This window comes from Melospiza georgiana, chromosome 1 (assembly GCF_028018845.1).
Source record: "Melospiza georgiana isolate bMelGeo1 chromosome 1, bMelGeo1.pri, whole genome shotgun sequence".
Lineage (NCBI taxonomy): Eukaryota > Metazoa > Chordata > Aves > Passeriformes > Passerellidae > Melospiza > Melospiza georgiana.
Genome location: NC_080430.1, coordinates 73356561 through 73384445, shown reverse-complemented (window position 1 = coordinate 73384445; position 27885 = coordinate 73356561). Strand labels below are relative to the sequence as shown.

Here is a 27885-nt window from a genome sequence, read left to right as displayed (position 1 = left end):
CCTCTGCAACACAGACCTTCTCACTAATGAAAACCTCACCCAAGACAAAAGGCCAGGACCACTGAACACCACAAAGAAAAGAAATAAAACAGAATAATAACAGAACGAAAGATAATGCATTGAATTAAAAGCAAATGGTTACTGATCTTGTTCTAAATCCTTATAAAGGGATTCCCTTTACAATTCCCATTTTCCCACTTATTATTTACATCTTTGCCAAGAAGAAGGCATCTGTGTTTACCTGCAGTGCGCAGTTCAGCTTTGCTTGATTTTGGTCACTCCAACACAATTAATATGAAGAAGGGGTGACAGTTTTACAACCTTTTACACTTCCTTCTTTCCTGTGTTTGAAGAAGTATCAGCCTGAATTTGCTTCCAGAGAATAAAGAAAACCCAAAATATCTGCAGGATGACCTCTGATCTTCTTTTATTGCAATGTTATTTCCAAACTAGAGTTAACACCCAAGAACCACAGCTTTCAGAGGACTTCTTCCTTTCTATACAATAACTTCTTGCTCTCCTCTCTAGATTATAGCACCTAGATTGCAACATACTAATCAATGGGTGATATCAGAAAGACAAATATTCTAGTTTAAGAAGAGAAGGCAGGCATAGACAGGGGATTTGCAACCCAGGACAGTGCTCTGGACCTCACTGTCCTGTACCCTGCTTCTGGCAGTTACCAGTATTTGAATAGGGAAAACAAAATTCACGTCATCTCTTCAGATGCTGATGACTGGTACACTGACACTGGCAGAACTGGCCCTGCTTTCAGATTTTGTAACAGCAGTGGATTTTGGCTCACAAGATGCTTCAACAAACACGCAGTGATAATCCTGACTTGGGAAGGAACGAGGGGCAGTCGGAAGGCAGGAGCTCCTAGAACATGTAAAACAGCTTCAGGGGGAACTGGCACACCCTGTCCACCAGCACTTTTGGGATGCTTTATCTTAATGTGGCACAGAGACCACTGCTGAGAGAGATGCCCACCTTTATGAAGCCCATGGGACACCAGCTCCACACCAGCACCATGCTACACAAAGGCATCAAAAGATACTCTGTGTGCTGGGGAGCTGAACACTGCTGCAGAAGGGGCTACACATCTGTGTGCAGGCCACACTGAGAGAAAGTGGAAGAAAATGAGGAGAGGTTTTATCTTCCTTATTTCCTTATCCATTACTATCTCCATATCCCTATGGTACAGGCACACACAAAGGAAGACTATCAAGAAAGGAGCTGACACGATAACAGACTAGCATACAGCTGAAAGAGAAAAATGAAAGAGATATCCCTGATGCCGGGCAATTTCTGGCTGAAAAAAAAGTATTAAGAGACAATGGCCAGAATAGAAATTAGTTACAGAAACTCAGAAAAGAATCAATGAAGCCACCAGATCCAGTTTTCAGCCACAAGCAACTCAGCAGTTTTGCATTTTGCACAGAAGTATCCATACAAAATCTGCAGTTACAGACCATCCAAATCAAAGTCGAGCTCAAGACAGTAAAAGACACAATTCTTACCTGCTTTATCTGCCAATCTATCAAAAAAGCTTCAGGTATAACAATACTGCAGTATTACAAGAAAAAATCCCAATGCCCAGAAATTCAGAAATTAAGGCTTATCATAAAATCATAGAAGAGACTCAAACATCATCTGGTTCCAACCCCTGCTGTGGGCAAGGACACTTTCCACTAGACCAGGTTGTCAGAGCTCCATCCAGCCTAGTCTTGAATACTTCCAGGGATGGGGCAGCCACAGCTACTCTGTGCAACCTGTTCAGTGCCTCCGCACCCTCACAGTGCATGCTAATCTCTAACCCAAACCTACTCTCACGTGACTAGTCTGCCCAAGGACAGAGTGGAAGTACTGCTTCTGCAGATGTAAATCAGTCTATCTGCAAGGTCAGGAATGGGCTTGCCACCTACGTGACAAAAACTGCTCATACTTTCCCAAAACATCTCAAATCATAATCAGAGGTGTGGATCAGCAGTAATGACCACTAAGTAGAGAGGTTAGTATGATTCCTTCAGAACATAACTAAAGACAAGTTAAAGAGTAGCCACAGCCATCTAACCCCTTGACCTTTGCTGACATTGCCTTGTTCAAAGGTTGGACGTGCAGCTTCACAGGTGCAATGCAACCTTATTCCAACCATACAACTCTCCAGCACTCTGTCACAGCTCAGTTTCAAGATAAAAGAAAGTCAAGCCATCATCTAGTAGAAAAATCTATTTGAAAAAAAATTGCACTACATACCTAAGAAGGAAAAATCCATGGGAGCTCTCAGTACTCTTCCACCACTTCACTTTAATAACTATGCCAAGAGAAGCAGGTTTCCTCTTAGACAGGAGACCAAGCTCTTTAGCTTGTCCCCAGTGCACCCTGACACCAACTGAAGGTACTGAGCTGCCACAGGTGAACAGCTCATTCAAAACTTACTCAGACTGGACTCTTCTCTGCGCTTCAAGCACAAAGGTAGAGAGGCAGCCAGGACTGAACATGAAGGCACAGCGGACATCAAGTATCAGCCAAAACCATTGTTGTGCCATTTGCTCTCATCACGCAGTGACACCCAAGGTGGACACAGGAAGTGTTGACAGAAGAAAACAGAGTGGGGAGAAAAAGCAGTAAATACTGTCAGGGATATCCACAGGTCCCTGCAAAAGTGATAGCACATGTATATGTGTGAGTAGGGCCACATGTGGAATGGGGACGGGGGACTATGACAGTGAAACCACAGACACAGAAGCAATGGCAGCTACAAGCAGTGACTGCCTGGCACAAACCTGACAGCCCTGGAAGTTCTTCAGGGCTGAGATCTAACCTATAACACAAACAATAACTAACTGGAAATGAAAATCCACAAGATTCAAAACTCATGTGTCAGAAAGGCGCAGCAGGAGCAAAGGCAGCAAGAAGCGATAGGCCATGAAAAGCAGCCTCTCTCCCTGTCCTGCATTCTCTTTCCATTTCATTACATCTACCCAATATCCACAAGGTTGCCAGTAGCTGGCAAGGAGAGGAATTCGTAAGCAGTTACAGAGACCCACGGAGAAACCTGCAAAGCTGATGACCTCTGCAGCAGCCAGGTGGCTGAGAACATGGCACAAAGGTCCTCCCTGCAGATTTGGGCTGCCCTTTGCACAAGCCGTGAGTTTTTCAAATTGTACGACTCAATACCAGTAAAGCCCTGAAGAATAAAGCAAGTATTTCAGCTGTTAGTCATGCTATCTGTTCTACCAGTACCTCACTGGAGACCACAGCAATGACCCAAGTTCTCTCTGGGTGAGCAGGAGGCCAGGAATACCAAGGCATCAGCTTCCTATTCCTAAAAAAGCAGAAGGGGCATTTGTTGCTCTTACTATTGACACCTTCCCAACACAATGTGGGGAGGCGCTATGGGAGTGAATAGATGAAGGTTGTTGTAGCTGTGACAGTGAGAGGAAGAAAGCCCAAGTTTGCTCTGCACAAATGCTAGCTACAAATTGGCCAGGTCACAAAAGACAGCTATTTTTGGAACCCAGTGCTAAGCAAGACACTGCACACTCAAGCCCAGAGCTGTACATAAAGTCAGAGAACACAGTAATTAATGGCAAATCCTTGCCTAGCAACACAATATTTTTCCTATGTAAGGATAGCCCCTGTGATATTAAGCAATGGAAACCACAGCCCTGAAGGGGTGATGCCTTCACTGAAGGACTCAGAACTACCTTAAGACATATTTCCTAACTTACTAGGTTCCAAAATTTTATTAACTTAAAAACCCCAAGTATATACTTCAGTGGTGCCTGTGGAACCCAGTACAATTCACAGATGACTGAACATCATATAACATTTTAAAAAGCTGGCTCGGGGCATGCTGAAGTAGTTAACTGATCACTGAGAGAAAGCCTCAAAACTTTTCACAGACTTACAGATGGATTTAGGCAGTCTACTTGCTGTACAGCAAGGCTGTAACATAATTCCAGCAAGGCAGTGCATCGACCATACTTCACCTTTACCAAGAAAGGTTCATTATGTAAACTCTCCAAACACATTAACAATTCTTTGGCTGTATTACTGAGTATGTATGATTTATGAAGAAGAAAGAATCATTCGTTTCAGGTGTCCTTAGGCTGTAAAGGAGATGGGGTGAGAAGGGAGTGCTGTTCTCAATAGGAGAACTAATTGCAAGAATCATGTGCCCACAGATACGGAAGGAAATGTGTGTTACAGCCGCCTCCAAAAAGATAATTGGAAGCATTTCTGCTACAAAAATTCAGCATCAGTGAACATTTTTCACAAATTCACATTTAGACAAAACACACTTGGGCTAACTGCAAATGCCCAGGATGTACTACCTGATTTCCCCTGAATATCCTTCACTAAATGATCTTCTTTATTTTTAGGCTGTTCTGTAGCACTAATTACCATAGTAACTGAGAACAGCACAACGAACAATTAATTTATTCGTCACAACACCCTTGTTAAGAGACAAGTATTATCATCATTATATTCTTTCATCATCTAAGAAAAGAAGCACTTAGACACGAAGCCGTTGGTCCAAGGTCATGCAAGCACCACCCAGATTGCCTCAAGTTCCAGTACAATTTCATCACAACTCTACTTTTCACCTCACAAGCCACAGGGCAGAGGTGACAGATTCTTTTGTGCAATAAAGCACAGAAACCTACACATTTTTCTCCACCTCCTTCAGCTGGCAGCATCCCCATGGTATGCCTAGGATTTGGGGGTGGGGGGGGGGCTTTCATTAAACATATCAACATATTTTCACATATAATGAAAAACACAAGAGCCTGAGCCCCAGAAACTACCTATCTATACTGGCACAGTTCATGTACCATACAGAATACAATTGACAAACTACATGCATTTTGAGGGACATAAAGCTAACAATAAAACAGCAAAGTAAATCCAGTCTTTTCTCCAGAATTACCTGTTCTCCAGGAACCTTCTTGTAAATCAGGCAGCCTACACTCACCATCCTTTCCATTTCATTATTCACAATTGCACAGAAATATTGCAGAAGGAAAGTATTTTAATTTAGTCAAAGCCTCAGCCAGTGCAAGCTGTCCTTTAGTTTTAGTCTAAAACTGTCTCCTTTAGTTTTAGTCCAGCCCTTGCCAAGATGAGCATCTTGGTATACAGTCCTGGGTGCATAAAGCCACAAAAAATAAAGCTGAGTGAAACTGTGATATATGAGTCTGTAATACCCTGTGAACCAGGGGATCCATGCTGATGGCAAGAGAACCTGCTGTGGATGATTCCAACATCAGACAGAACACCAGTTTGTCCAGCCTCTCAGGCAGCTGAGAAATCAGTGGTGGGTCACAAAAAAGGAGCCTAGTTGCAAGTCATCATTCCACAGCATTTACCTAAGAAATTGTCACCAGCCAGCCCTAGGAAGAGGAGACAGAGGAAGAAAGGTCACCTACAGGAACATAATGAGATACAGACAATTATGGGTTTGGAGCAAAAACAGATCAGGTGAAAACACCAGCCTTTGGTGTTTAGAGAAAACAGAGAGAGACTCACATGCTGCTCCATGTTCCATCTCACATCACCAGCTGTGCTGCTCCCTCTTTTTATCTGCAAACTTTGACACGTCCACATTCTCTGCCTCCAAAGACCTTATTTTGGTCAAATATGACCAGGATAAGCTGCACTTTGTTCCAACAGCAAACACTACAAATCACCTGCAACATGCCAGGTCAGCAAACATTTCATCCTGCTCAGGCAGAACAGTACAGCTGTTCTGTATGATATGTTCATCAGACAGTTTCACATGAGGCACTTTACAAGTGAAAAACGTTATCTGAAATTAAAATATTCCACAGAAATATGCCCATTTCAGACCGGCAGAGATAGAGTGGACAGCTTTACTGCCTCTCAGCAGCCCTCTGTGCAGGTGATCCTAGAGGCCAGGTAATGGGAGCATGGTCTGCTCCTCACCAGCCCAACTCTGATGTCTGCAGGTTTTTGACATATGGTTCTCTAAGTCTCCTAGTCCCCCTCCATGCTGGCAGAGCACCCCCAGATGCAGCTCTGCCCTGCTAAAAGGAGTGTGATGGTACTTCTCATCATTCTTGCTGTTCTAAGTTGCCCTTCTCTGCATGAGCAGTGCACTGAAGACCTGACTGTGGTCCTAAGACATATCACATCTGAAAATTTTCCAGCGCAGGATATAAAAAGGTTCCTTGCATTTTGCAAATAAACAGAATCTCCAGCATTCAAATCATCCCAGGGGATGATGCTCATTTCTACAGCCCACTCTGAGCTTGCAGGGCCATTAGCACTTCCTCGGTTTTGTTGGCTGCTCTTAATTATGCCTGACTCACTTCTAAACCCCAGGATGAGAGGAATGAAAAGCCAGGTTTTTCCACTACCATGTGAGAGATCCATTTGCCATTCAAACTAACACTGTGAAGAATGGCAGTGGAAGGTGTGGTGTGAAAGGAGTTCTACCTTTCAGCCCTGAATAAAAGCAGTAGCTACTCATGACCAGGACAGAAGGTGCAAGTGGTTGGTTAGGTAGTTGGCAAGACAGATTTAGAAACTGCTGCCCAAACTTAAAGTGAGGTCACAAGTTAAGTCACTGAGGCCAAAATCCCACAAAATACAGGAGGAGCTAGTGGTGCTAAACTCACACTCAGTAAGAGCTTTCAAATGCAATGTAACATCCTGTTTCTAAGCGATTTTCACTTATGGCAATGTGACATACTACTGTGGCATTCAAACTGCTGAGAGAGGCATGAAGCACCTGATCACTTAAATTACAAATTTTACTCTCCCATTAGAGCTTTATGCTTCATCTGCCATTGATAGAATTTGCCTGATACCTAAATAGAAACTTAATTAAAAGATTCTTCCCTCCCTCCCCTGAGGATGTTGTATTAGACTTAGGAACTACACCATCAAAAAAAATTAATTTTAAATAAAGCTCAAATGCAGACTTTTCTCACTGATACAGGTCAGTGGGTGACTGAGTCTATTAAGACACTAGTCTATAATTAGAGGAGAGAGTGCCACAGCTCTCCAAGGTCATTGAGTGGATTTTGATAAAACTAGGATAAAATCTACCTGCCTATGGGCCCAAACAGCAAGGAAAGGAATCAATGCTCACATGTTCATACACTGCCTATACAATGCAAAAACTGCAAACTCAGCTTCACACTTACCTCAGGAAACAAAAGCCCTTTAAATGACAGTTTTAATTGCTGTGTCTGCTCTGTGCCCCCACCTCGTACTCCCCACGACGTGCTTAACATGGTTTCTGCTCTCTGCACTCATCCAGCACAGTTTCCCTGAGGACCTATGTGACCCACCTCCACCTGGCTGCTCTCAAGGCCTGGGATGGCCTGGGGTTTGTTTTCTTCAAGTGCAGGAAGGGGTTGTTTCGCTTTTTTGCTTCAGAAAATGTGAGGGGAAAACCATAATAGATCTAGAGGAGTCAAAGTATGCATCCTTTTACATTGAAATAGATGGAATTAAGGAATTGGAAAATATTTTGTTAAAAGCCCCATGACAATAAGTAAGGAAATTCTCTTCTTTCATCAATCATAATTGATAGAATAAGGTCCGAAAGAGATTAGAAGGGCACAGGGAGCTTTGTTCCTCTTTTTTTACCTTTCTTCTGCAATCCTCTAAGCACGCAGCACAAAGGAGTAAAAGCCCCCTGTTTATCAACAGAGAATGCAGAACAGCTGTGCCAAAGCCAAACCACCACTTCCAGGAGTTCATCTTCACAAGAGAGGGGAAGGTTGCCAACTAATATGCCTCCTCAAGGTCAACAGCTCTGTCATTTCATAATGCAGACAAATCATGATCTCCATGAAGTTCTGGCCTCTGATAAGCGCTACAGCTACTCCAGGTCACAGCACTGGTCATTCAGGTTTGCAGATTACACCAAAAGGAACTGGAACTGATCCAAAAGCTCCTTTCTTATTGGAAACTAATCATTCACCCTGTAACATTCTGTCAGCTTGTAATATTAATACCACTCTCGCTTCCTGGATTTTGGGAACAGTCCAACTCTGACTGCAAATATGGATCACAAGCAGAGTTAGATCAAGTTGAACTGCATAATATTGATTATTTCCTATTTCATGATTTATCTCTTTGTCTTCAGACCAGTAAAATCCTTCAAAGAGATGCAGCAGGTTATACCACATAAATAATTACTTCCAATACTTTTCCAAACCACATGATTCTACCTGTGACTGTACACTCCACAATTTCCAGTTCTGACAAGTTATCAAGCGCATGACCTTATGTTAGCCAGGGAAGTTAATGGGATGACACATGCTCTTCAGATCAATTGCAGGTTTACATACTTAACACGTGATCCATCAACACCACCAATACAGAACCCAGTGCCAGAAGCCACAGGCTGTTTCCAAATGCTGACACCTTTGTTTCCCCTACACCACGCTGAAAAGGTGTGATCTGAAGAAACACAATGATAACCTTCCCAAAATAGTTGCAACTAAACAAACTGGTTACACCTCAACTATCCCAACCAGCTCCACACAGTCACAAAAAGCCCCAGCACCATCAGATGAAACTGCAGATTAGTGGTGAGATAACAAACTAACATCAGGAAAGGCTCCCGGCTCTCTCCATGCCGATGGACGTGGACATCGGCATGCCCACAACAGAAACAAGACTCCCAAGGATGGACTTCAAGAATGAAGCCTGCAACAAAGTGAGCAGATTTGCACCCAGTCTCTCCACCAGATGAACCAGGACTGTTTTGAGACAGAAGTGGTCCTGCAGCTAAAAAAAGCAGCGCTCTCTCTCAAGGGTGATGATCATAACTCAGGTTAGTGCTACCACAACAGTCTCTGGTGGGCTGAGATAAATTACAGCTCTGGGACACTGAGCTCAGAGCTGCTACCCCTTCTGCTGTGGCAGACACGCTGCAGTGGCAACTTGCAATTGGCTGCTCAAATGCTCAGGTATGGGAAGATGAACTATTCCTGCCCACATTATGTGAAAGACACTGTTGCTTTCCTTCACAGAGATGGTACTGAATTCCAAGATCCACTCCTGTAGCTGCATGAAGTTCATCAGACCTGCCAAGCTTTGTTATTTTGAATTTCTTTCTTTACAGTGAGTTTGAAAGTTTAGGCCAGACATCGCCCATCATACTTCTGCCAGTCAAAATATGCTTTTGAAACATCCTGGTGTGAAAATACCTTCACCTGGCAGCACTTAAACTAACAGTTTACAGCGTTTTTGCTGTATGAAGGAGTGCAAATGCTCAGAAAGGACTATGTTACGCCACAACAGAGCAAAACAAAATGAAGCAAACGGCTTCACACCTCTTAATTTTTTGCTTGGTTCTGCAGTCCCTGCAATGTAACAGCACAAACTTAGGCAAGGAAACTAGCATAATGCTGCTAATGCTCAACACATCATCACAATCCTAATAGTCTACGGCCACAGTGAGTCCTAGGCTCACAGGAGTATGGACAATCAAGGCAATATTTTGTAAAAAAGAAGGCTGCTAGTCCAGTTTATCTGAAGAAAAGCCTGAAAGCATGAACTTCAGATCCCAGTTAGGTAGGACCTCTAAACTTCAGTCTCTGATTTGCAGGCCAGTCTCATGATTTCTGCATGAGAGTTAGAGCTAACTAAAGAAAAAGTTTTGAGCTGAACAAACTCATTGGCAGTTTCAGATCAAATTATGCAAATACTTTCTCCTTCAGCAAAAATGGAAATTTCCATTAAGACGTCAGCTTAATGGAAATTCTACCTCCATTTCAATTTGACCGTTTTCTTTCAGAGAAATTTTCTAAAAGGTAATGTAAAGGGCAAACAAAGCTTTTTGTACTGACTCTGGAATAATTTTTCTTCTGATTTGGTCGAGCCAGAAGCGTCACTCACAGTGCTCTACCGCTGAATGTGGAATGCTTAAGTCTAGTGATACACCTTGACTTTTTTTTGCTTTCCTAGTTTAACAAAGGCAAAAGAGATACACTGAAACCATCAGCTGAAATTATCAGCTGTAGTTTTATGAAGTGTGCTTTCAACAATTGTGATTCAGCTTTTTCGCTTGCTGGCTTAAAAATAAAACCACAACATGGGGCGTTTTCAACATACAAGTTACATTTCGCGATGTGACCAAAAGCTGAAGAGGACTATGTGGTCAATAGGATTGCTGGCTTGTTCAAGTGTTTCTTGAAAAGGATTGGAAGGATCTTACAGCAAAGACAGGTGGTTCACAGATTTCTTTAAAAAAAAAAAAAGGAAACACTCATCACACTCATCCCAATGTTCTCCAGCATACATCCCAAGATCATAATTACTTTTGAGGCCTTACATCAGAGAAGCCTTACCACGTATTTCCAATATGTATTTCGCCTTTAATTCAGTGTTCATTTCTGGTCCGCATGCTACAAGAGGAACATTCATATGTGTCCAAGGACAGGCAGCAGAGCTGCTGATGGGTCTGGAGCACAAGCCTGATGAGAAGCATCTGAGGGAGCTGGAGGTGTCAAGCATGGAGAGAAAGAGGCTCAGGGGAGACCTTATCACTCTCTAAAATTGCCTGAAAGGAGGGTGTGGTGAGGTGGAGGTTGGGCTCTTGTCCCAGGTAACAAGTGACAGAACAAGAGGAAACGGCCCCAGGTTGCACAAGAAGAGGCTTAGATTAGATATTAGAAAAAAATTATTCACTAAAAGGATTGTCATTGAAACAAGCCGCCCAGGGAAGTGGTGGAGTGACTGTGCCTGGAGGTATTTAAAAGATGTGGAAATCTGGCACCTGGGGACATGGTTTAGTGGTGAACAAAACAATGCTGAGTTAATGGTTGGACTCAATGATCTTAAAGGCTTCTTCCAACCTAAACAATTCTGTGATTCTATTCCATGCAACATCACACTGAATAGCAGTGAGGAACCAAGGAGGTGCCTTAGGGACAGCTCACTAAAGAAGGGAAAAGTCTAGAGAGTATTGCACTGGATGTGATTATCTCAGACATGGTGTGAATACACACAGCCTTATGCATATCTGCAAGATCTGACCATTTTCCACTCAATTGAGTTCTTTACCTAATTTCTGTTATAGCATTGTATCTGTGTCTTACAGTGGCACACTGAACAATGGCAACGCCAACGCACACAACCAAACTGATGCCAAAGGCACCACACTGACAACACCCATTTAGGCTCTGACCCACAGATGCAAAATCAGTGTTAAAAAACAGAATCAAAAACCGCCTCTTTTATACTGCCAAAACAAGTTCTTGAGTGGGATGAAAAAAATTTCAGCTCTGGACCAAGATCTGCTTTGTGACACAAACTACAATATCTCTTGCTTTACAGCCAAAAGGTTTTCAGAATTACTTTACTGACATAATTTTTACTTTTTAAAGTTGAGTCAGTGTTTTCTTAACTTTTGCCTAAGTGCCTTCACTGTCAGGTGTCTTTCAATAGAATGGTTACTGCTTTGAGGTTTTTTTTGCCAACCACAGAAATGGTCCAAACATTTTACTAAAGCAAGCCATAAATTTTACAAAATGCTTCATATTTTGCCAAATAACAGCATGGATTGGAAAAATCATTTTCTATTTTTTAAACCACTCCTTCACACTGTGCTCTCTATTTTTTAAGCCATGAAACCTCTGCCAGTTTTTTTCATGCCAAGTTTGCAGAACACCTGCCAGAGTGTGTTCTTTGCCAAAAAACAGGATCCATAAGTACTATGATGATCAAAAAAAATATGTAAAGATCAATACAAATAATTAGTACTGTTATTCTTATTAACATTCATGCTTTTTTGCTCTGTGTTCTCATCTTCTGGAGCAGCTGCCTCTAGAAAAGAGCAAGCAAAGAGAGAGGTGCCAGCAGGTGGCACTCCAGAATATAAACCATTAAGCACCAGGGCTCCCAGGACCAAGGAAGCCAGTTCTGCTTGGCTGTCCCAATACACCTTTAGCACCCTTCAGGAGGATTGGTTTAGAATGATCATCTCCACCTTCCTTCTCCCAAAGAGCAGGGAAAAGTGCTGCCAGTCGCAAGTTTTACTTTGGTGCTGGATGGGATGTAGCAGCACACTGAGATGGATCTTGCACGGTCCTTTCCAAAAGCAAGCAAGGGGCACCAGCACCCCCAAAGCACTGAGCTCATTACTCACTCCCTGAGCAAGGGGAGAGCTCCCACGGGGCCCCTACTGTGGCTTTCCCACCTTGTGCATGCAGAAGTGCCAGCATCTTGCTGCCTCCCACCACTCTCCTACATTCCTCCCAACACAGGACAGAGCTGAAGCAATGCTGGCTTTTACTGCTTTAAGACAGCATTGCCAACAAAAACCAAACCCCAGCAATCAGGAGAACCAGTTCCTCTGTGTTTAACTTTAGCTGTGCCCTACACACACAGAACAGCTACAGCACTCACCTGCACAGCTAGGAAGTGTCACTAACTACAGATGGTTCCCCAAGGTACCAGGTGAAGACACCCACCCTGCTGTGAGCTTTCAGCCTTGCCCCAACACTCACACAGCAAAGCCAGTCACACCAGCACTTCTTCCAATCAAACACTGACTGTCAGTAAAGCCTACCTAAATGTCTCAGCTGCCAGAAGAAATAAATCCACCCCAAAGAGCTGTGGCCCCCCTGGTATTTGCATCTCCCATCCAACTCTTAACAGCAATCACTTATTTTGCTCCTGATGACAAATGCTCCCAACCCTTCAATGTTCAAAATTAGGCCCTTGAAAACACTGTGTAACTTGAGGGAGATAGAAGGATTAAACCCAGAAGGATTGTGCTGTTCCCTTAGAAAATGAAATTTTAAAGAAACTGTAAGACAGTTGTTTTGTCCAACTCTAGGCATCAAGCACAGCAGTCAACATTTAGAGAGGTAATGAATTGCTTCATTTGACAAAGATGCAATTTTCACATTGTTCTACCCTGGAAGAATTTAGAGTTTAAAAGTACTGAAGGTTCATACGACTGGGTGGGGAAAAAAAAGCCTGCATTTTTATCAGAAGTCTTTATGAATTACCTAAAAGCTACACAAACATGGAAAATAACCAGCCCTCTTAAATAAGCAAAGTATTTACTGCTTAAACTCTCCTTAAAGGCAAACCTGTACCACAGGATCCATCTGCTCATGTGGAAATAGCAGAAAAGATCTGTCATAAAGTAATTTCCTTTCCTCTCCTGTATATGTCAGTGGATCAGTGGCATTTCCCTGCCCCCCTCCCTCCAAACTGACCCCAAATATAAAGAGACAGAAAACTGGAAAAGTTTAAGGTCAAATCTGTGTATATGAACAACAAATGAAACCAAAGTAATGTGTCCTTCTTGCAGAATAGGCCCCACAATCAGTGCCATGACCTCCACTGTGTTTAGGGAACTCCTTTGTATTTAGAATTTCAAACTCATTTCCTCATAAGTTATAAGCAGCTCTTTTCTTGATGGTGCACTAGTATCAACCCCATGAAAGAGGCACAATGCAGCTCAAAGTTTATGCCCTGCACACAAGTTTGCTCAAAACGTGTTTTTAGAGTAAGTTATCTTTAATACACAAAGATGGGCTGACAGCATGGAAAGAAGAATGAGGCAACTGTTCATGCTTACTCTACCTTCCTAGCTGCTATCTCACTGTGGATGTGGATCATAAAGTATTCACCTGTGGGAAGACAGATTATGAAGTATATCTGTAACCTATACACAGAGCAGCAATGAAGTGTGTAACTGGTTAATACCAGAAGTATTTCCAAGTTCAAAGTCACACAGTTGTTGCTCAAAGAACTTACTTGAATCTCCTGTTTCCACAGATGTCCCTGAACAGATGCACGGATGCTTTCCTCAATATCCCACCCACCTGATCAGGAAGCAGAACTAAGGGGTGATGAGGCTTCGGTACTCTCCTTGCTATTAGGTGCAATAAACCTCCACCTCTAGCGAGGAGATTGCAATTAGTGTGGACTCTCAGGAGCCTTAATGTTGCCAGGCAGCAAAAAGCAGGCAAGTGCATCGTAAGTGGGGTCAGAAAGGCACACCAAATTCTCTGGCACTGACTAGTCAATAGATATGAAAAGGGTCAATCCCTTTGTAAGTTACGTGATTCTGTGAAATTTGGAAGAAAATATCATATATTTAATGGGGGTGAGAGACCAAAGGAGGAGCATTAGAATAAAAGCTTCTTGCTTTAAAGACAATAGCTTTCTCCACCTATATTCTTTTTTTAGCTTGATTTTTGCAAATGAGCTCAGATTTTGCAAGTAGACTTTCAGGCTCCTCAAAATAAAGAACACAGGTGCAAGACACAGGTGTGAGTTGTACAATCATAAGAATAAAGGCATATGACCTCTTGTAAGAAAAAAAAAAATCATTAAGTATTTTCATCCCTGTATGTTTGATCACCACCCCTCTAAAGAAAGCAGTAAAGGTCGCTGAAATGCACAGGCCTTTGCTGATGGAAAAATGCTATTGTATATTGTTTAAAATGACACAAAAGAAACCAGCATGAAAGCTAGAAAATTAGACCTTTAAAGGAGTGAGCTGAAAAATTCCAACTCAGCATTATATCCTGATTTAAAAATGCACAAGTACAGGTTATGGACCTCTATGTTCCTCTTCATTTGAAAAAGCAAGAGTATTCTGATTTCATTAAAGGACAAATTTGTAGAGTCGTCTTCTTAAAATTGCCAGTTCATGTTCCTTAATTTTTTTGTTCTCATTTCATAACCACCCATTAACATACAGAAGAAGGGTTTTTTGCTGCAGCTCCTCCAAGAGCTACAACCATGAAGTTCCTGTAGTTGTGGGATTACATTTCCACTGCCCCTCACCAAAAAACAGCCACTTGTCTTTGGCTCACACTAACTCCAAACATAAGGACAGAAGCAAGGAAAGCCAGCATGCCACATAATCCTAACTTTTCTTGAAATAACTCCTCACTACCTTAAGTAGCTCAGCTCACACCTTGTTGTATCAGGGATGCAGGTGCAACAGAAGAGATCTGCACAGTATATCAGGACTCCAAGAGGTAAATGAATATGAGGGAGTTTCTTCCCTAAACTGCTTTTGAATACAGGCAAAATAAACTCTTAAAATGCACATTTTCCTACCAAAATGCTTTTCACTTGTTTACCTTGCCTTTTTGCAAAGATGTTCAGGAGCACCAGTATGATAGCATGAATTTATTTTACGCATTAATATAATTATAAATTTATATATGAGTCGAACGAAGTGTATCACAGACACTTTATAGGTGAGCATACAATTTCTTTAAAGCTGTGAAAACCAGACTGCATCCAATTCTGCCAGCATCTCTTTCTGCCACTGGCCACTCCATACAAAGCACACTGAGCTGGGTGAAGTTCCTTTCACAGTAACTGCTCTCAAGAGCAGATTTGAGCCAGACTTGCCCAGGAATTCCTACAGTGGAGAAACCATCCTGGTCAAATTTCCAAATGCCAACACGTGTGACACATGCTGTCTGAAAGAAAAAGACCTTCCCAGCCTTTAGATAAAGAGGAGAAAGGCTCAATCTCAAACATTCAGTAAAAGCTTTCAAAGAAGACAACCACTGGATTTTTAAGACCACCTCAAAATCATCCTGACATGCCCTAGATTTCATGATCTATTTTAAAATTCCCTTTCAACCACTATTACTTGTGTTTTCCGTAGAAGTCACACAAACAGGGAGAGTGGCAGCTTGCAAAAGACTGTAAGCTGAAAGCCAGAAGACAGCCTGAAATGGAGAGTATTAAAAAATCCAAGTTTCTATATGCTTGAAGACTTTCAGGAGGGTTGTGTTTCTGTCCAAAGGGGGTTGCTAATTAGCCAACTGTAAAAGTAGCAGTTGTAAGCAGTCCTTGTAAAAATAGTTATTGAAAGCAAATTTGTGAGTAACACAACTTCACTGAATTCTAATTTGCTATTGCTGACCAGCTCCTCTCTTCTACACATCCTTAAACTTCATACTGACACATCTCCTACTCCACAGACTATCAGTCTGTTCAATTAACACAATTCCAGCATTTCTGCTGATTTCTATTTTAAGAAGGGCATCTCATCTCATCTGCTTCAGAAAGTAAAATCTGAAGTCTAAAGAGTAGCTTATTCCTGTTCTCAATCTAGCTCTATACCACATGTCAGAAATATTTATGCCAAATAAAAGGTCTCCTCAGGTAAATCATATCACATCCCCTACTTGCTACACTTTGAACTCACAACTAATTTCAGTATCCTAGTATCACACTTCGTTAGTGTGGGACAAGCCCATAAAAGTGGCATTTTGTGCTTGCAAATTCAGCCATGGTGATTAAATAAAAATAGAGAAAAGTGAGTTTTCATGAAAATTTATGAATTTTCAAATTAACACCTTACAAATTGTATGAAATCAACAGCTATTCCACCTGTATTAAAGGAAGAGGTACCTTTCTACTAAATAATGGAAATTTGGTAGTCTGCTTTCAGAACTGTGAAATGCCGCTTACTCCAGCTCAAGGCACTGCAGACAGGATAACCTTGTTACCAGCCTCCAACAGGGACTGGGCTTCCCAACTACACTGCAGCTCCCACAACCACAACAGCAACTAAACTTTAAAAGAGGAGATGGAAGTCAGCCATGAAGCCAAACGCCAAGGGAAGAATGGGAAATAAAGTATGCTAATTACAGTTCCCATGTGATATGGTGCTAGCATTCCTACATCTAACCCTTCAGTTTTATTTCTCAGTGAAAGGAGATTTGGAGGGGGGGGGGGCAGGCTGTATCCCTTCATAAAGTAAACCAATGAACCTTGACAAAACCTTGGATGAACCTTGTCAAAATTAGGATGCAGAAAAACTATTCCAGAAGGCAATGCAGGGCAAATCCTCAAACCAGCTTAAAACCAACTGAAGAAGCAAACAGCCTTCACCCTTGCACTGCTCAGAATCTAAGGAGGAGGGATTTTTCTAGGAACATTCTTGAAGCTTTGTACCAATATATCTCTGACCAATATATCCTTTACCATGGAGTTCTTCCCATTTCTGCCTTTAAAGAAAATCACTACACAGGACTGGATCTTTACACACTTAACTCTCAAGGCTTTAGCTAGTTTGTCCTGGCCCAACAGAAAGGCTTCAGTATAGAGTCTTCCTGGTGGCGCCCCAGTGCTTGACACTGAACTGGAATGGAATTAAGAGAGGCTCATGGCTTCTGGATGCTGCAAACACACTATTTCCTCATGCCACTAATACCTCATCCTCAAGTTAGAACATAAATTTGTCAGGGCTTAGCAATGGGACAAAACAGCCAAAACACAGCAAAGTATCTCATTAAATATGAGGGAAAAGCAATTCTTTTCATCATCTCCAGGATCTCTGTGCAAGTTACCACATTGAACCCCCCCCCCCCAAAAAAAAAAAAAAATTCAGATAATTAGGTACAAGCAATCTAGCCTGATGAAAAAACTAATTATTTCAACACAATCCAATAATCTAGCATATCAGTAGTGCTGATAACCTGCTCTTTTCAATGGCCCCTTGTTCTTCTCCTTACTTTGAAAAAAAAGCTATTCCAAGCTGCAATGCACCTGGAGGAGCAAGGAATGCATCTGTCACAGGGCCGGTTCACCTATGTAAGAGGTGGCCTGAGAATTGCAGCAACCTCTCCAAGGGGTATCTAGTGCTTACTTTCCTCAAGGCAGAACCTCAGACAGATGATAATGTTTAAATTAACCCTTTTGCAGACAGTCTTTCAACAGAGTCTCAAGAGTGGCTGCCTCAAAGGGATCTGGGGAAGGTAACTACAAAAGGGAGCCTGTTGACTGCAAGTTTAAATTCCCAGCAAAGATTACAGCATTGTCTTTAAAAGCTTAGGGGGTACTACTTTAGAAGAAGTTGAAACACGCATAGTTGCAATACTGGGTCTCCGATCTGCAATTTAGAAACCACCCCCATTAACAGTTATGCACTGGAATGAGCATCTAAACTATTAAAAACTGACATTATTGGAGGTCTCAGCTTTACCTGCAATAGCAAGATCTAAGCTGGCCTAAATTGAGCTTCAAACAAGCCTTCAGTTCAAACTGAGCTGCATGCAACAGGATCAGGACTTCCCCAAGTCACATGCTAGTAACAGACTCAGTGAACCCGCACAAGAACCTGGGTATGCTCACAGCAGAAGGAAACTTTTCTTCACTAAGGGTGAATCTGACTAAATTACAATATTCTTTTCCCTTATCCCAGATAAAGTTTCAAGTACCAGGAATTTCAGTAGTTCAGGGAAGCTTCACCAATGCCTACTCCTTAACCCCATTCCACTTCGAAGTGCACAATTCAATATCAGAAAGGAAAAGTGAGTGTGAGGGAAAGGAAGTTCCTTTCCCTGCTCCAATCAATGTCTAATTATTTTATATTAAAAATTAATTTGAAAAGGGGCTAGAATCCAGGCAGTCCAATGAATTTACCTATGAAGAGAAAAGCATCCAGGATGAAAAGTTGCTAGATAAAGGTGGGAACTCAGCTTCCTTTGGGCTGAGTATCAGACCTAGCCCAAAGAGAACAAGCCCTAGCTCCTCCAAAGCTTACAACTCCACAGAAGGTACTTAACTCCAGGAAGGAATACAAAGCAGAAGTTCAACTGATTTTTGTGCAACAGAAAGAGGGATACCAACTTAAAAGTCTTCATCTTGATCCTCCCTTGTAGCCAGTTCAAGTGTCTCCTGATTTAGGATGCCAGCCTTTGCAAATGCTGTTCCAGCTTTTCTCTGGGCATTGCACAAGAAGCCTGCTATACGCATAACACAGAACACAGAGCCCAGAGGCTTGATACTGCGGTACTTTAAATCTTTTGTGGTGGACCAACTCTGTTGCAAATGCTCCCAAGTTGCTTTAATGTTTTGAAAACCATGTGATTAATGTTACAAATGACAGCCAATCCAACTGAGCTAAACACTGAACATCAAGTACTGTACCTTCCCATCCACTGCTCCCCCTCAGCTGAGACAAGTCAGGAGGGTGCAGGGTTTCAGACACTCATCTGAAGTCACACATGAAGAGTTAGTCAGTATAAAGAAAAAATTGAGCTATTCAGAGGCATTTCACATGCATAAGAAAAAGGTCAGCAAATAAATTATCTTTAGCAAACAACCCACATGCAGTGGGCTTTAGTTTTTGACTTAATACATCTCAAAAACAGGACAAGCTAGCAGACTTTCATGCCAGTGAATGAAAGCCCCACAGATAATCACACAGCCATTAAAAGGTTAAAAAGGGTGGGTGTGAGGAGGCATTCTCTTTGCAGAATTCAGGAGCTGCATCTCCTGTGCAAACAGGAAGCCATGACCTGGGCTGTCCCTCCGGCCAGGAGGCCAGACCGGGACTCACTGGGCCGCCCGTCCCATCAGGCAGCACCAAGGCGGCAGCAGCACATCAGCTGGCAGACAGGATGCTGCAAAGCTCTGCTTAAAAACCGCCCTAGCATGGCCACCTTTCCCTGAGCACTGGGCTTCAGCTTTTAAAATAAAAGCATGTGTGACTGTGTCACCATCTCAACCAGAAGCGTCCATCCACAGCAGACGTTAAAATTAATTTTCAAAACAAGCTGCTTGATTACTTTATTGTTATTTTATATGAATCCTCATTCAGAGCCTGGCACCATTACTGCCCTCAGCTAAAGCACATGCAAGGGACAATACACCAGGCAGCTTTCACTGTGTGAACTGAGGGTAGACAGGAGGGGGCATTTCCTTTGCTTTCTAGAAGCAGATGAACTCCCACTCAATAGTTAATTCAGACTCTAAGCTATTTTCACCAATCACTTGAAAGTTAAATAATTATCCCATTTTAAAAAATCTAGCAATTATATTTTGCATTCCCCCCCTTCCCAACAGCTATTGCTCTTGTGACAATATTCATCTTGTCCATGATGTCTATTATCTGCTATATAAATATTGATGATCTGAGTAATTGCTGTTCTGTAGATATGCTTCTCAAAGATATAAATTTCTCTGCCTGAAGTAGGCTGCTGACAAAGTGCTTTCCTCATTTTGCATGGCAATGAAACATTACTGGAGGTGTCACTGGGAGGAGGGGGAGAAATTAAAAAAGCAGCGAGTAATAACAGCCTTTGAAGAGGAGAAATGAAGTGATGTTTGTCTGTGCTGGGAAGACCAAATAGCAGCAAAGAACAATAAGTTAGCTAAGCTGGTATTCAGGCAGCTTAAGTTTAGCTTATGCTGTGCCAACACCAAGCACAGCTGAAAAGTAAAGAACTCCTCTGGGCTTAGTGCTGGCCACCACTAAACTGGGCAGGCCTAGTAGTGACACGTTGTGTACAACATCCACACTGTACTTATCCCCTGGTGGCAGGAGCTACTTCTTCTAGATCAAAATCCAACCAGAAAGCCAAGCCAAGGAGAAAGCACACCACACTGAACATTATGCTGGGACAAACACGCACCCAATGCCACCCTGTGTAACCTTTGGCAGCACAAAGCCAATGTGTCACACCAAAGCAAAGATGGTCCTGACGCAACCCAACACTCAAGCATGGATACCACAGGCACAAAACACAGCATTGCTTCAATATGTTCTTACTGGTTCAGTGCATTTGCCCAGCAGGCCTTGGGAACAGCCAGGCAGTCCTCTGTCTTCCTGCAATTGATGAGAATCACTAAAAACACCCCACTGCACGTTCTGGCTCATCTGATCATACTGCCCTCTGGTCTGGCAACCCAATTTTGAGAGAACTCTCCCAATGGCACATGGCCTCACCCTTCCAGACTTGAAATTTGCCTCTGGACAGTAAACAATATGTGACAGATGAAGGCTCTTCCTTAGTAGGCACAGACTTCCTACAATACAAAACCTGAGTCTGAACCTCAATAAAATTACCCCTCTGGAATTATGGGTCAAGAGAACCCATAATTTTTTTCAGTCATGTAGAATTTGGTAAAGTTCATACTAAGAGAGTTTTCTTGTAGAAATAATCTGAGGTCTTCACCAATCATTTACAGTATCTGGAAACAAACACTGGACAAAGACCTTTATTAAATTTTCTTTTTAAATCTTTTGAACTTATATATGCTACAAGAAATTAAGGGGGAACTAAACTCTGCCTGATTTACATCTGTATTACTGAAGTTTAGGAAGTATGTGAAGAGGATGGAGAAGGCAGCAGGAGTAAAGATACCAGACTCCCTATGGGAGCTGGAGGCCGGGGCAGGAGGTGGGTAGGGACAGAGTGGGCAGGAAGCAAGGAGGAACACAGATAACAGGCAAGCAACATTCGGCATGTCCAGAGCTGGAGAGAGAGGAACGTTTGTTTGTATGAATGTTTGTAATGAGCATAAGACGTACATCTGGAAGTCTTATTTCTCTCTTGCCTAGTTCTAACAACTACATAATAAACCATTATACATAATCATAGCAGCCACTTTTTTATATATGTATTACATGCACATGAACAGACTCAAAGTAGTTTACTAAACACTCATACAATCCATCTTCTCCCTGCAATACTGAATGTTCAGCCATCTGCTTTTTCAGTGGACCTCTTGTCATATAATTAACTCTCCTTCCAGTTTCTACAGCTTGTTCCTTCCCCCATAATTTCTACAATGCTTTGGGGTTTGTATGTTACAATCTCTCATCACAACCGCTGCTCATCTCTGCATTTTGAAGGGAAGTTGCTTCCAGCAGAAAACTGAAGGCTGAACTCTTACCAGTAACACTGGGCATGCTTAACTACTACTAAGCCACATAGCATAGCCTAATTAGTCCAATAAGTCTTTAAAAAAAATCCACATGACCTCGGTTCTTACACTGAGTCACTTTGGAGACCAGTTGAAACAGAGCCCTGAGTAATTCTCTAAGATCAAGAGCAGACTGCATTACTTAAAGAGGACTGGATCCTAACTAAAACAATCATTTAAACCCCATCATCTCGCCTCCATTTTTCTCCCTCTTCTGTTTTTAAGACAAGACACAATTTAGTGACCTCCAACAAGTAGCTCATCTTAATTACACGGCCTCCTATATTTCTCAGAACCACTTTGTTAGTGTGCTGATTAGTTGTAACACATGCTGTATGCACATGGAATGCTCTCCTGCTAATGCAAATTACTTTGCATGTAAACACAAAATGCAGGTGGGCCAAACCACTAACTACCCAATTCACAAGCACAGACTTCATACTCTCAAGCTTTCACATGCATATTCATTTCAATGTACTGAAATGTAAAACCCCTTTAAGAAATGTGCCTCAAATCTAAAGTGTTCACATTCCTGAGTCACTAGAAAGTGAAATTAAATTATTTTCAGGTAGTTCTTAATCCCATGTTTCACTGTGAAATCACAGTCACGTAACTTTACTAAAGCTATGCCTGTCCAGCACATCTTTTCCTGCACAGCAACGTCGGTCTGGAGCATGACAAAATACAATCTCCATCCACCACAACTGCATCACCGAATTTCCTCGGAGAGGATGCAAACCAGCAGCATTCCCAGCTCAGTGTGTTTTCATGAAGAGAGCAGCGAGCTTCATCACAGCTGTGCCAAAGTCACTATGTCTACAAAAAGAAATGCTTCACTGGGTTTGTATCCGGCTACAGTCTCTCTCACGGAGATATGAAAATGCAATTTCACTATAAAAATAAATACAGTGGAGTGAATAATTTCTTGCACTGGGCACATGGCCATCTAATTTCACTGCTTCCAAAAAGCCACTGTCCTAAGACCTAGGAAGCAGACAGTGTGTGGACTGCAGGACCCTGCTTCTCTAGCTCTTTCCGATTTGCCTCAGCTTTCCCAGGGAGTGCAAGGCTTCCAGCATGGTGTCTGTGCCTCCCAGATGCTAAGCACCCTTTCTCAACAGGTAAGGGCAGGAGCACCTCTCTCTACTGGTGCAAGATCTGTAAGGAGGCTTTGCAGTGGCAGCCAAGGCACCAGGGAACAGGGATCCTTGTTCTGTGATGAAGGAAGAGCTAAATCACCAACACACATCCACAAAGTAGCACAGAGACGTGTGTGGTTTTGGGAGAAGCAGCACGCCTCCTAGTCTTTCCCTTTGATAGAACAGAACTACTTTGCACCAGCTTTTTACAGCAAAGGAGTTCACAAGAAGAAATTTTGCCAATACCTGGAGTTTTGTGCTTTACAAAGCTAGCAAAATCCAGTCAAAAGACTTACAGAAAGCGTATGAGCACTATTCTAATTAAATTTATTTACATTATGTACTTCTGATACAAAGCACCAGCTACCAAATACATCACCCAATAATTCAAAGAAACCTAATAAGCAGTTTGAGATTCCAGGCAGTCCGCTGAAATTGCTACTCCTACAAGCCTCTTTTTTCTTGATTTTAGGCTATAGAAGGTAATGTGCCAGCAATCTATCTTATAACAGAAGCTGATGAAATAGGGGCATTTACAAAAAAAAGGGCAATACAACACAGCTCATGAACCCATTTGCTTACCAAATGAACATGTTTAGCAATTTCCTTCTATGCAGCACTAAATAAATGCAACTTGCATTTCTTCTATTTATGATGTTTGTGACTTAAAACCTTTTCCTCTTCAGCTATTGCTAAATGGCTCCCAGTTTTCACTTTGAGAATATTCCAAGAATATTCAAGCTCCAGATAGTCTAAACACATGTATCCTGACACACAAGACTAATCCCCACTTTCTAGGTGCACTACAACCAAACCACAGCTTTGTTTTCAAATGAAGTTGATCTTTAAAACCTTTAAAAATGTACTGAAATAAGGCCAGCAATAAATTTGGGATTGCCTTGAGGAGGAAGAGGAGTGCTCAGTCCTCTTTGTACTTATCTCCGAATGTTGACAGTTTTGTGGCTTTTTTCCTTTGTTTCTTTTGCAGTAAAACTCAGCTGGCTTAAACAATTGCCTTCAATGTTCTCATCAACACAGGAGAGAAGAGGAAGAGCTGATGCAAGAAGCTTTTCCTTTTGGGCAGTTCAGAGCTTTCAGTACTCTGGCTTGTAGGTTTCTGTCTGGTTGGAGCTTTGAATGAAAAACACTCCTGAGATCCACAGGAGGTCACAAAACACTGCTAGAAATCAGATGCAGGTAAGATGCAATAAAGAAGCAAAACAACCAAAGCCCCAAACTATCTGCTCCCTTATATTACTTTTCTTTTTTCTTGCTTGCAAATCTTGCCACAATTGGAAAAGTGGCAAGAAAAGAAAATGTTAATGTGGTCATAGAGTAATTACTTAACTCAGCTTTTGTGAAAGTACAGTCAAGGACTTTCCTCTCGTGGAAGAGACACATTTCACACAAAGAAGCTCAGAACTTCTGTCATGTCTGGCAGTACTGAAACACCCAAAACCAGTTTCATCCATCTAGACAACTGCATGCATCCCTTTCACTGAACAAGTAAGCCATGCTGAAATATAAAAGGACCTGCACCTTAAGATTTACAAAAGGGGGAAGGTGATACATCTCACAAGTATGCAGCACATCACACCCATGACTTCAGACCCTCTTGAGGCAGGCACTGCTTTTGCTCAGACGCGTGTCACAAAGGAAATGGAGAAGGGAGACTCCCAAACTGTGACGCAGGTCAGGACACTCGAAGATGTGCACTGCACACTTCAGAACTAAGAGTAGCCACCACCTCTAGTACTAATTAATAGCAAAAAAAAAAAAAAAAAACAAAAGCAAGAAAACAATGAGCTGGAAGAAAATTAATTGGACATTCCTATTCAATACCCTAAACTAGTTTTACATGAACAGCAACTGTGCTGTAAGTTAGAAAAGGATATGCAGCATTAAGAAATTGGAAAAGTAAGCCTATGTTTATGTACCACCAGAATACGAAGTGGAATAACTTGTAAAGTTACTGCAAGTTGGTAAATGCAACTTTTTCATACAAGTAAATTTATGTAAATCACTGATTTTTACCAGCCTGTTTTTGGTAAATCAAAAACATCCATATATTTTGGTTTTTTCCTCCATACATACATGTATGAATGCCCATACAAAACAACATCTTCAACCTTTTACTTTTCTTATTTTGCCACCAAGAGAAACATAAAAGAAAGAGGGTGAGAGAAGGAAGCAGAAAAGAGGGATCTTTTTGTATTTTGCTTTTAAATTAAAAAAACAATAGGTGGAGTACATTTCTTTGCATAGATTTTTTTCTGGTTTGGGAAAAAGCATTTACCATTTGATTAATTCAATCAACTAAGCATGTGACAAGTACCAAGAACAAACAGTTTTGTACCAAAGAGCCTGGCCCTTTGATTTCAGCTATTTCTAAAAAATGGGTACTTCTATACAAAGAAAGCCAATCATCAGGATATGAAAATCAGATCCCCCTGCACTACACTGTTGATCCACAGCACAGAGGAGCATCTAAGCCTCTGTGGACTGCATGCCATGGCTGCCTTTGCTCCCATTTGAGAGCACAGGACACAATTAGCATTTTCCAGCTTCTCCTCCCCACTGACACTATGGAACAATTAAGAGCATGAATGAAGGTCTGAGCAGCAGCCCTCATAAATTACACACACACAGAGATCCTTCTGTTTGAACCCACTCTTCCACAGGTCTCTAATGAGAGCCGTGAACACCGCCTACTAATCATCTCATCAGTAATGCAAATAACCATCTTGACCTCCCATCAAGTGCCTCTCCAGCTTGAACACTGTGCCCTCACACTGCACAGCCCTGGGTGCCAAAGCTGCCATGTCCCACTGGAAGAACCTCGGCAAGACAATGCTCCGTACATCCCACAGCCTGCTGAGCACAGCCACGCACCAGGAGCCAAAGCAAACCCTCAGCCACTTCTGTCCCTGGCTCTGCACGCCCCCAACAGCCAGGTATTGCACAGGCAGGGATCTCAGATCTCACAGAGGACGCCTTGCTCAGCTGTGGCAACACATCTTCAGGCCTCCTAAAACAAAACACTGAATATGCAACACAGCAGTACGGCTACAGCACAGGTCTGGCAACAGAAAAATGGAAATATGACCTTGGTTTTGACCCCCAGGGACATCACACCCTGCTCTGGGGATGCCGCAGCAGTGCTGTTATCCTGGACAAACCTCAGGATCATCGTATGCCCCCAGGCCCATTTCCACCCCCCATCTCCTGCTGCTGAATGGTCCTTGATCCTGGTGCATCATTTGCCATGCCTAAGACTGTGGATGGACCCTGTTAGAGCACTTTGAAATCAAAATGAAAAGAAAGGCATTCTTCTGTGAAACATCATTACCACCCTGCCAGCAAAGTGTGAATTGCAAGAGCTTCCAAAATAAAAATAAATGTATTTGTATTAGTCCCTTACCCTTGGCATCAGGCCCATACTGCCAGTTCTCATAACATTTACAGGGAAACTGGCATACACAACAGTGCAGCAAACAGAAGGAAATTCTGTGAGAATCAGATCAAAACATACCAAACAGGACTTGATACCAGAAAAGCAAAGACAAGCTTCACCTGGGCAAGGAACTTGTAGCTGTAGTCACTGACATTAACAGATCTGCCACGGCAGAGGGAAGAAAACAGGCTCCCAAGTATCTGCAAAATAGCATTTTTCAGGTTTTCTTTTAAATAAATAGATTTGGAAAGTATTGCTAAGGGGGAAAAAAAGCTTAAAGGATTTAAATATTCCAAATAACAGTGCCAGTACTTCAGCACCTCTGGTTCTGCTGTGGCACAGCTCAGCCCCTGCCAGCAGTTCCCTACCCCACTGGAAGGAGAGCTGGGCTTCCAGTGCCACTCTCAGCAAATTTCTACTTTCTAAGCAGCAAGCGCCTGAACAAGAGAAACCCTCCTATCAGCACTAGCAGCTGTGCCCACAGCACAAACAGCACAGGCACGTACGCTGCAAAACCTCAGCGTTTGCTTGTGTGTAAACAGCACACTTCTGGAAAGGCTGAGAGAATACCTTCAGAGTAAATACTGCAAAGATTTTGTGTCCTTTAGGATGTCAGAAAGCTGCTGTGATCCACTGCTCATCTTCCCCACTTACCTCCTGCTTAGCTAAGGTGCCTCTAGAACTCACGGGAATCACAACCACATCTCACAAGCCTGTTTTCCTCACTGCAACAATGGGAGGAACTTTTCCTCTTACAGCAGTCCAGCTCCTTGGTGTGCTACCCTGCCTAATGTCAGCTTACAGACATTAAAATACCAACCAGTTCCAGAGCAGGAAGGGAAGCCAGAGGAACAAATTTCTAAACCTCACCACTAGAATGGCAGCTGCTGCCCCATGAAGGTAAGTAGGGAGAAATGGGGGAGGCCCCTCACTGCCCAACTCGATCCCAGAAATACTTACAAAGGTATGAGAGAGATGGAAGAAACACACAAGCTAAAGCATTGAGGCAGAAGACCATCTCCACCCCGAATTATTCTTTTTCAGAAACAGAGCAGCCCTCCAAGACCCCAAAGATACCTTCCCTTATGCAACTGCAGCTGATGGAAAAGAACACTTGTTTGATGCAGATGCCAGGACTTTGAGACTAGGACTTTAATTTAAAGAGCCCACTCCTGAAAGGTGTCCCTTTCTCAGCTTTTGACTTGGGAGGAAGCAGGAGGAGGCAAGCAAGAGGACTGATGCTTTCTTTTCGTAACCACCTACACAAGTACTTTTTCAAAACATGTAGAATTATAGCATGTTATGTTTGAATTAAGTAGCCTGGGGGGAGAAGGTCTCAGTAACAGAGGAAAGAAAAGCTAGGAAAAATACTACAAAGAAAATTGGTTTATTTAAACCTGAAGAAAAATGAAACTTAGAAGAGAGTGTTTTGGTCCAATCCTGGATGAAGCATACTCACGTAAAACACCTGTCCAGAAGAAAACCTCATGCTGCACAAAACTGTTACTTGCAGACTGAGCATAAGGGCTTCATCAGCTGAAAAGGAATCTCCCTCAGGTTAAAGGCCAACACTGCTGGTCACCCACCAGCCAG

General features: G+C 42.3%; 1 protein-coding gene across 3 annotated transcripts in view; it reads right to left on the bottom strand.

The window, feature by feature from the left end:
* Window positions 1–27885, bottom strand: part of RNF152 (ring finger protein 152) — a 43461-nt gene that overhangs the window by 5350 nt on the left and 10226 nt on the right. The window lies entirely within an intron of this gene.